The sequence below is a fragment of the Cryptotermes secundus genome, unplaced genomic scaffold (genome assembly GCF_002891405.2).
Source record: "Cryptotermes secundus unplaced genomic scaffold, Csec_1.0 scaffold1339, whole genome shotgun sequence".
Classification (NCBI taxonomy): Eukaryota; Metazoa; Arthropoda; class Insecta; order Blattodea; family Kalotermitidae; genus Cryptotermes; species Cryptotermes secundus.
Window position 1 is genome coordinate 198,669 of NW_019731295.1, and position 11,211 is coordinate 209,879.

An 11,211-nucleotide genomic window follows, 5' to 3' on the forward strand; every position below is an offset into this window, starting at 1 on the left:
CTACTCTTACAAGCATGAAACACTCGTATACAAAGACCACAGAATGTGCAAGTTGGTTCACTGTGGCTTACTGTATAACAATGTTTTCATAATATACAATACAGTTCATGACGAGTAACTTCTGAAGTTAAACTTTCACTGTAACGCGAAAGCTTTCTTGCATTCAAGTACACCAAATACAATGCCCATCTATCCAGACTAAGCTTCAATGTTAGTACTGATATATGTTCATTTTAATAGTTCAAAAACTGTTTAATTTCAGAAAATTCCTTTGGGTCGCCTATCATAGAATGTCAAGTAAGATTCATTAACATACTGTGATGTGGACGGCGCAACGCTCGGTAAACACCCCCCTCCAGTGGTGACATAACATTGGAGCATCTGCTTCTGCTACAGTAACAGGCCAGTCAACACTCCATCCCACTCCCCTGCGGTGATGTAACAGCTCTTCCCATTGTGACGTAACAGGGGACACCGCGGGGGAGGGGGACGGAGTGCGACAGTCGCTCGGATGCTGTTATGTCACTGGTGGAGGGGGGGGAGTGTTTACTGAGCGTTGCACTCTCCACATCACAATACCTTTTCTAATTAAGTAGGAAACAAGAGGGGCACGCGGTAGAGTAGTTGGTTGAGGCACTATGCTACAAGCCAGAAGGTCGAGGGTTCAAGTCCCAATGAAGTCATTGGATTTTTTCAATTGACCTAATCCTCCCAGCCGCACTATGGCCCTGGGGTCAACTCAGCCTCTAACAGAAATGAGTGGCAGGAATTAATTAAATAATTTTTCTGGGGAGTAAAGCGCAGCCAGCTCATAAGGCTAACAACCTTACGGCCATCTTTGAGCCGATTGTCTAGATAATGTGGGACCCTCAACGTCTCACAACCATATGGGCCTTCACAGCCTGTTACAGGGATAGCTTTACTTTGCTTTATTTTACTTTACTTTACTAGGAAACAAGCTTACGTCATCCATCCGACTTCTTACATATTTTAATGATGCAAAGCCTACAGTATCTACTCCACTTTACATAATTTATTAAGACATATTCTTTCCACATTCTGAATTTTAATGGGGTAGAAAGCTTATTGTATCCATCATACTTTACACATTTTATTAAGGCAGAGTGCTTTATGGTATGTACACTAATTTATTAGAATGGAAGTCATAGGCTCACCAGTGTTCTCTAACTGGTCCATCAAAGGAATGGCATGTGACATATAAATAAAGGCAATCAAAAGAACATGTTTCCTGTTTTATGGCTTTAACATGGTATGGTGTCTGTTGTTAAAAGCATATGCACCAATTAGCTCTCCAGAATTAGTACAGTTTCACAGTTTTACTCATCAACAAAACTTGACTGGAAGAGCTCTTGGACTGAAACAAGTTACGATTTATGTCAGTACAGTTAACTTTATTATGCCACATGAGCTAAATAAAGCACAAACAGTTTGAGGTATTCTATTTACCAAACTGAAAATGAATAATGTAACATTGTGTACTACCCTGAAGTGCACCCCAACTTAGCGAAGGTAAGATTCTTCAATCCTTTCCATCAACATTAAAACAGATCAATATTTTCCTTACAACGATAAGAAGAGCCAGTTACTCTGAACATGCAAGTTGGGTATGTGGCCTAGCCTTTTCGGCATACCTTTGTAGACACCTGAATGACCTAACCAGCAAGCTGCAAGAAGTTGAATTAACATTATTCCATTCAGAGTTTCTGACTAACACTCATCACTTCCAAAACCACTAGAAAACATTTCAGTAATATGAAGAGTGACAAATTTGGAAGAGACTCTGATCAGTTTAACAACTACTTGCTGACATATATGTGGACTATGATCAGGACAGAGAATTATATGGAGCATTGCTGACCCTTCTGAAGTACCATGTGGTGTAGAGACCGCTGCTAAGTGGTGACTGTAAACGACAATTTCTGGGCAACATCTCGGTAAACACATTCCCACAGCAATAAATATGCACACAACAATGGAATTACTGTTGGAAAAGGAGTGTTTCTATGTGGTCTGTACCAAGGTGTTATATGTGGTCTGTTCAAAAAGTTTCAGAACTTTTGAAATAGTGCGCCAACTCGACGTTTCAGCAATGCCAGGTAAGCTGTGCTGCCTAGTGGCATTCTTCCTAATTATCATCCTTACTGACTTGTCATCCTGTTGTGATTAATCATCGCCCTAGAGCGATTTGTTCACGTGCATGTTGAGTGTGTCTTGCGATATTCGAGACGGCTGATATTGATGCACAGCATATTAACATTTAAATTTTGCTTCAAACTAGGGAAAACATTTAGAGGCTTATGTAAATGACGAAAAATATTTATGATGATCAGTGCATGAGCCATACACGATGTTATGAACGGTTTAAGCAATTTATAATGATCAGTGCATGAGCCATACACGATGTTATGAATGGTTTAAGCAATATAAGGTTAGTCGGCTGTCAACACATGACAAGCCTCGTTTGGGAAGGCCCTCAATGTCATGTGACAACTCTCATATTGCACAAGTTTGTAAAACTGTGTGTTCTATTCGTCATCTGACAGTGTGGGAAATAGCAGAAGAGGGCAACATATCGATAGGATCATGTCATAACATTCTTATGACAAATTCAGAATTGCATCGGGTAGTTCCAAAGTTTGTCCCATGACTTCTGACCCAGGATCATAGTCATATTGCCATCTGTCAGGAACTTCTGGATTGCTCTAGAGAGGATGAAAACTTTCTGAAAATAATTTTAACCAACGACGAAACACAGGTTTATGCATGTGATGTGGAAACGAAAATGCAGTCTTCACAATGGGTCTGAAAAATTTCGCTGAGACCCAAAAAGCTCAGGTCAAACGTGAAAGTTATGTTGATGGGGCTTTTGACATCGAGGATGTTGCGCATTATGAATTCTTACATCAGGGGAAAACTGTGAATCACTGGTATTATCTTGAAGTGCTGAAATGTCAAAGAGAAAATGTCAGAAGAAAAAGACCTCGGTTGGGGAGAAGCAGCTCCTGGTTTCTCCATCATGACAATGTGCCAGATCATGCATTGCTACTGATTTGTGACATTTTAGCCAACACGAACACAACTGTGCTTCCTCAGCCACCCTACTCACCTGACCTAGCTCAGGCAGACTTTTTCTTATTTTCCACTTGAAATCCACTTTGAAAGGACAACAATTGTAGAAGATTTAAGAGATTATGGAAAATTAGCAGACAAAGCTACGAGTTATCCTGAAAAAGGGTGTACCAGGCCTGTTTCCAGAGTGGTAACGACTTTGGGAGCAATGCATCAATGCAGGAGGGGAAAAATTTGAAGGCGATAAGCCTCACTAAGTTACAGGCATGCCCGAAAAAATATAAAAAATAGTTCTGACATGCCTTGAACAGACTACGTAATAAGGGACATATTCAGTTGTTAGGCAGCTCTGTATGGAAGGCTGTGAAGACAGAACCTAAGCATGTGAAGCTGAAGACTCTTAAACATTAAAAGCCACTGCCAGGGAAGGGCTGAAGGCACAGCAGGCTCGAAAAGGCTTAGCAGGTGCTGTGGTGATTTATGAATTGTGGAGATTAGCAGTGGCGCTGTAACTGCTTGTACTTACGAGTCCCGTGCATAAGTGGTCAATAAACTGCACACGAAGAGCAATGGATGTAGATGTACTGACCATACTCAGAATGTTTCCCTGCACCGATAGGAGGAAAACGATGGTGGTGACTAACCTGGATCAACTGGAACATTAGGAGAGAACTGCCTGGGACAAGCAGCCTCAAGATGGAGCAGTTGGCGAGTAGATACCATAAAAACTGAGCAATGGGGAGGAAGGTCAGACCAATCACAGACATCACAAGCACAGACCTTGTAAGAGAAGAAATGGCAGTACACCTGTATGCAATTCGGGATGAATAGCCTTAGGGAGGGATCAATGTGACACACAGACCCATTGCTACACAATGACTCTGTAAACAATGGCCATCTCTGGGAAATGACTCGGCAAACACATTCCGGCTGCAACGAACACACACACAACAATAGTTACTGCTGGAAACAGGATGTTTCTATGTGGTCCGTGCCAAGATGTTATACGCAAGGGCCAAAGTCAGTTGTCGGGCTCCCCATGTGGAGGCGGGGTCAAATACCTCCACCGTGACCCTGCGAGTCATAGGAGATGGCCACAGGTACTTCTCAAATCTGAGACAGTAAAATATGGTCACAAGTCCCAAGGGACTTGGACCCAAGAAAGACTGTGCTGGCAAGAGCTAGCAGCACATACAAAATACAGACCAGTCCTCTGGTGAGAGAGGGTGCCCCACAAAAACAAGACTGCAAGAGTCAAGCATTAATAAATATCTGGTCATAAGCCCCAGACTCAGCTCGACACCACAATTTATTGACTGACCAACTGTCAGTCACAATGTGACTGAGATGTTGGGCAGTTCGGTATGGCAAGCTGTGAAAACAGAACTTAAGTGCGTGAAGCTAAATACTGTCCAATGTTGGAAGAAGTCGCCAGGGAATGGCTGGTGAACACACAGCAGGCTGGAAAAGGCTTGGAGGGTGCTGTTGTGATTTGTAGAGATTAGCAGTGACACTGTAATAACTTGTACTTATGTGTCATGTGTACAAGTGGTCAATAAATCTATTCACCAATCCAAACCCCGTCTATAGTCACTCATTCACGTGACAGTAAGAATGCTGAATCTGCTGCACTATCCGATTTACACTGCAGTCATGAACGAGCTCAAAATTCAACAACACAATCTGTTTAACTTCTATAATTGTCTTCATAAAGACAAATAACCGACACAATGCAAAAAAAGACCCTAGTTTTATGCAAAGCTTATTCTGAAGCATTTAAATTTGTAAAGCATCTCTCACTGAAATTCGTTGACAATTAAGAATCTAATTCTGAATTACTGGTATTTTGGATTTTGTCTATTGTCCGGTATTCTAAAATCCACTGAACACAACATTCTGGAAACTTGATATTTGCATCCTTAGGTGAAGGAGACGATACATATTCTGTGTGATCCACAGAAAAAGCTACCATCAATCACTTGACAACCCATGTCAGTATTACTACAGCTATATAAAAGCCTCAAGACCAGGCTTTGCCGAAAGGAGATGACAGGAAAATATGCAATAAAATTTGTGATAAAGCATGTGCAGAACATAGAAACAGAAGAGTAGATGTTTTGCAGCAACCAAATCAATGAAAACCAACGCACAGGATTAAGTGGAGAATTAGTGAAACTATTTAGAGTCTACCACTAGCACGATCTGTGGAATAAAAACTGAACACTCGGGACTAACACCTTATAGAAACCTGTCACATCATACCGATCTTCTCTGTGAGCTGGTAACCTCATTACTGACAAGGAATATCAAAAAAGAAACAAAATATACAAACTGGGTTAGCTGATTACATTGGTTAAGCACGCAATATGAACAAATTCCTTGTATTTCATATACCTGCTGTTACATTCAATGTCCAAAATCCTAGCTTCATCCCAGGCTATGCTACAGCCCTCTTCAAAAGCATGTTGGGCTTATTTTGATTGTACTAGAAGACCAACTTGGAGACTGTGCTTATGTTCATGAGACCGCACAGATAGAGGCCTGTTTTGCCAATATAGCTTCTTCCACATTCAGTGGGTATACAACAGACCCATTGTTGGTCAATTGCGAATCCCTTTGCTGGATGCTTTTCATGAGTGATCACGTTAAGAGTGTGCTCAGTCTTGAATATCGTCCTAATGTTAAATCAATCCCCTTCAAAACTAAACAAACTCTTAGGAGTTCAAGATCACTCATGAAAATCAGCCCAAAAAGAGATCCACTACAGAAAACACACTGCATTTATAGCATTCCCTGTGAATGTGGCAGAAGCTACATTGGCAAAACAGGCAGACCTCTACGCGTCTGGCTCCATGAACATAATCACAATCTCAAAGAGGGTCTTCTACAAAAATCAAAATTAGCTCAACATGCCTATAGATGAAGAGGGTCATAGGGTAGGCTGGGATGAAGCCAGGATTTTGGAAATTGAAAGTAACAGAAGGCATACGAAATAAAATAAATTGGCCCCTATGGCCAACACACACAAATCAGTATGATGTGACAGGTTTCTATGAGGTTTCACTCCTGAGTGTTTAGTTTTTACTCCACAGATGGTGGTAGCGGTAGGCTCTAAATGGTTTCACAAATTCTCCATTTAATCCTATGCAATGGTTTTCACTGATTTGGTTTGCTGCAGAACATTTCAATTTCTGTTTCTATGTTCTGTGCATGCTTTATCACAAATTTTATTGCATATTTTCCTGTATCTCCTTTCGGGAAAGCCTGGTCTGAGTCATTTATATATCTCTAGTTATACTGTCATGGTTTGTCCAGTCACTGAGGTCATCTCTTTCTAAGGGACCCAACAGGGTAGGCATCTCCCACTCACCTAAGGATGGAAACGGATCAAGTTTCCAAAATATTTCTCTAGTTTTTAGAATACAGGATGGACACGTCCAAGGGCCCAGTAATTCTGAGTTTCATACACCAACATCAGAACCCTTCAGAATCTAAACACCTCATGTCAATGCTTCAACCGACCACAGGCACTGTTCTTGACTTCAAATGCCTGGCATCCATATACTGCTGAACAGTCAAATCAATAAGCTCTTATGCTTTAAAACTTAAAATATTCGATATTTTATTCATATAATATAAATATACGTATTTATATTTGCACTGCTTCACACTTCACATGATGTTTCAAGTATTTGACAAATTCCTTATGTCTTTCTCTACAATTGTACTCGCAAATTTCCTGGTGGCGGCTCAGCAATGATGACAAACATTCCTACTTCTAACAACAAATAAAACACTTCCTTCTTATTTACAAAGTTTACACTGTGCAGTCTGTGAACACAAGGCAGCTTGGGAATGTGGCCTTTTGAAAGGAAAAGGCTGTCCATTAATGACTTATGGTGCATATTCATAATGTGTATATATTAACAGTCTTCAAGTGCATACTATCCCATCTACCACTTCTACACTACATGTTTCGGCAGTATGCTGCCATCTTCGGGTGTATTGATCCGTTAACCATTTCACTGCTTGCCTTTATATGTCCATTTACAAATAATATTGTGACATGTTGCGCAACGGAGAACCCCCCCCACCAGCAGTGACGCGGTGGGTGAGTCAGTGCTCCCCCCTCCGCACGGTAACGTACCGCGCAACGCGCGGTGACGCAACAGGATGACGTGGCACCAATTCCTACTGTAACGCGACATGCAACGGCACTGTTGACGCAGGCAACAGGTAACTGCGAACGGAATATAAGCCGGCTGAGCAGTAAGCGTGAGTAGTTGTAATGTGGCTATCGCGGATTTCAGTAGCAGTCGAGCCAGTGTGTTATCAAGAGTTCTCAAGGCAGCAGCCTGCGAGTTGAGTTGGAATATAGCAGCCGTCGCGGAAAGAAGAACCGGACGTGTGTGTAACTGTAATTGGGAGTGTGTGAGACAGAGAGACTTGTATAGCTCCCATGTTATTAATACGTGAAGACTCTTGAAGATAGTGTGAAGAGATTTGGTTGTAGGGTTTGTAAAGCGTGAAACCCCGTAACACTGTTATCATTAATTGTAGCCGATACTTGTAGACTGTTAAATAAACAAATTAACCATCTCTTCAGTGTCTTCAGTAACTCAAGACACGTTACACTGGTGTCAGAAGTGGGATTTGGACTTACACACATGACCGACGAGATTCGAACTCAAGACACGTTACATTGGTGTCAGGTGTGGGGTTACGATCTTAAACACGCCACATACGAATTGTTGTGCACCGAATATTTTACTGCTACAAAATGGAGGAGCAAGGTCTTCAACTAATAATCGAAATGCTGGCGAAGGCAGAGGCCGATAGGAAGGTTGACAAAGAAGAAATGGAGGCAAATAGGAAGAAAGGCAAAGAAGATTTCCTGGCCAAATTAGACGTCAACCAAAAACAAATCGACGTTATGCTGACAAAATTAGACGCTGACTTCAATGCCTGGCAGGAAGAGACGACAGCCTGCCAGGATGCAACGGAGAAAATTCCAAGAGGAAAAGCGGTTGTAGTTAACCGACAGTCGATTCCTAACGAAGACAATGAGACGTTGGCCTGATCAGTGAACACGAAACCTGCGACGGCACAACAAGAAGAGGTCCCCATAGTGATACCGGTCGGAGTGACGATGGCCTACCAAGAAACGGAGGCACGTCCAGAAGAAAAGCTGGCTTCAGTGCACAGGAAACCTGAGGCGGCAGAACTACTAGAGGTACCCGTACAAGACGCCGAAGTAATGCCGGTCGGAGAACCGAAGAAGAAAAGGCGTAGGGGCCGAAATAAGCGACAAATGAATTCGACACGGGAAAATTGCGGACCCCAGAATAAATTGGCCGTCGTGAGCAGGAAGGTGTCCCGCCATGCAAGAGTGTCATGGCGCCGGAGAAACATCTTCAATAAATCGTGGACCCGAGGAGANTAGAGAGAGTGAATGTGCCATATAATGAAAGTGATGGATAAATGGGACACAACTGGATCTTCTGGCGAGCTGAAAGGAAACCGCTCGAGACGAGTTGGTCTTAAGAAGGGAACGGTTGTAACGGCCGGAGAACAGATGCTGCAAGAACAGCCTCCGAAGCAAAGGAACGGGGATGCACCGTTAGGCTATTCGGGATGAACAGCCTTAAGGAGAGAGCAGTGTGACATGTTGCGCAACGGAGAACACCCCCCACCAGCAGTGACGCGGCGGATGAGTCAGTGCTCCCCTCCCCCTCCGCACGGTAATGTAACGCGCGGTGATGCAACAGGATGACGTGGCACCGATTCCTACTGTGACGCGACACGCAACGACACTGTTGACGCAGGCAACAGGTAACTGCGAACGGAATATAAGCCGGCTGAGCAGTAAGTGTGAGTAGTTGTAATGTGGCTATCGCGGAGTTCAGTAGTGGTAGAGCCAGTGTGTTATCAAGAGTTCTCAAGGCAGCAGCCTGCGAGTTGAGTTGGAATATAGCAGCCGTCGCGGAAAGAAGAACTGGAGGTGTGTGTAACTGTGTAATTGGGAGTGTGTGAGACAGAGAGACTTGTATAGCTCCCGCGTTATTAATACGTGAAGACTCTTGAAGATAGTGTGAAGAGATTTGGTTGTAGGGTTTGTAAAGTGTGAAACCCCGTAACATTGTTATCATTAATTGTAGCCGATACTTGTAGATTGTTAAATAAACCAATTAACCATCTCTTCGGCGTCTTCAGTAACTCAAGACACGTTACAATATTAAATTTGTATACGTCCTTATACGGGGTTATTCAGAAAGAATGAACCGATTTTATTATGCAATATTTTATTAAAGGAAAGTAATACAAAACTCCAGCCAAGTCACAAGTATTCTACTCACAATCAACTTTTATTTCCTGTCTTACAAGTGTTCAATGTGGCCACCACTTGCAGCACAGGCAACATCAATGCGACAAGAGAATTCCTCCCAGGCGCGTATCAGCATATCACGATGCACTGAGTTAATCGCTGTTGTTATTCGATGTTTAGGATCATCGAGGTTAGTGGGTAGCGGTGGAACATAAACGTGATCTTTACATAACCCCACAAGAAGAAATCACACACAGTGAGGTCTAGGGACCTCGAAGGCCAAGCACAAAGACCAAGGTCTTGGGACCCCCTTCCGACCAATCCATCGCTGGGGCACTTTTTCATTTAAAAAAGCTCGGACCATCAGGTGCCAATGGGGCGGTGCTCCATCTTGTTGAAAAATGAAGTCATGCGAATCTGCTTGCAGTGAAGTGAAGAGCCAGTTTTGGAGCATATCGAGATAGGTTTGTCCTGTAACGGTGTTTCCTTCGAAGAAAAAGGGACCATAAACCTTGTCCTGAGATACAGCACAGAAGACGTTCACCTTACGGGAATCTCTTTCGTGCTCAACTGTTTCATGTGGGTGCTCTGTTCCCCGAATACGCACACTGTGGCGATTGACTGTGCTGCTCAAGTGAAAAGTCGCTTCATCATTAAAAATTAAATGTGAAAGGAAGGTTTCGTCTTCCACCATCTCCAGCATCAAATCGCAAATTTCCATCCGCTTCCTTTTGTCGTCATTGGTAGGTGCCTGAACGAGCTGCAGTCTGTATGGTTTCAAATGTAGACGTACTGTTAGCACACGCCAGACAGTGGTTTGAGGGATTGCAAGTTCACGGCTGGCTCGATTTATTGACTTAGGCGGGCTCCTCTCAAACGCAGCACGGATTCTCGCCACTTGTTCTCTCCGAGACTCGTGGTCGTCCTGGACTTTTTCTCTTACACAGACACCCTCTCTCTTGAAACTGTCGAAACCACCCTTGAATGTTCTTAGGACAGGGCGGATTAATGCCGAATCGCCTTCAAAAAGCACGCTGCACCGTGACAACCGAATTTGTTTTCGCGAACTCGAGAACGCAGAACGCCTTCTGCTGAGGACTCGCCATTCCAAGGGTAAACGAACAACTGAACGTTGCCAGAAGAACAACGCGACTTCAGCACCCCTGTGGCAGCCATTCACAACTTAGATAACTCCTCTTTCAAATGGTCACTGACTCATTCCATGACGATGCTTGAGAACTGAAGCAATGCGTCATGAAATCAGTTCATTCTTTTTGAATAAAGTTTATGTATACCACGGCATGGCGCGTCCTCAGGTTGCGGATGGAGGAAGCGCCCTTCAGTTTTGGAGGGAAGCTGTGAATATATTGAATAAGCAATCGCGGACAGCCGACAGGGGGTGGCCCTCCAACTTGGGGGTTGGGCGTGGGGCTAACAACTACTCACTGTAAAAAATCAGTATGTTACGAAAATGAACACAAAGCCTCGGACCTGGACTGATTCCTTGGATAAACGACCTAAGCTAATGAAAATGGATATGAGGTTTGGCACTTGGAATGTACGAAGTTTGTATAGGGCAGGTTCGCTCAGGGCAGTGGCAGAAGAAATCTTAAAATATAAGTTAGATTTAGTGGGAGTACAGGAGGTCAGATGGGATGGAAGTGGCATCGCACCAGCAGGAGACTATACATTTTTCTATGGAAAGGGGAATGAAAATCATGAATTAGGTACAGGTTTTTTCATACATAAGAGAGTCGTATCAGCAGTTAAGAGGTTAGAATTCATTAGTGATAGGA

The 11,211-nt window shown here is 43.1% G+C and overlaps 1 protein-coding gene across 2 annotated transcripts in view; it reads right to left on the bottom strand.

The window, feature by feature from the left end:
- The window catches only part of LOC111866979 (protein tramtrack, beta isoform), a 61,832-nt gene that overhangs the window by 32,214 nt on the left and 18,407 nt on the right, over positions 1–11,211 (bottom strand). The gene's annotated exons all lie outside the window — the stretch shown is intronic.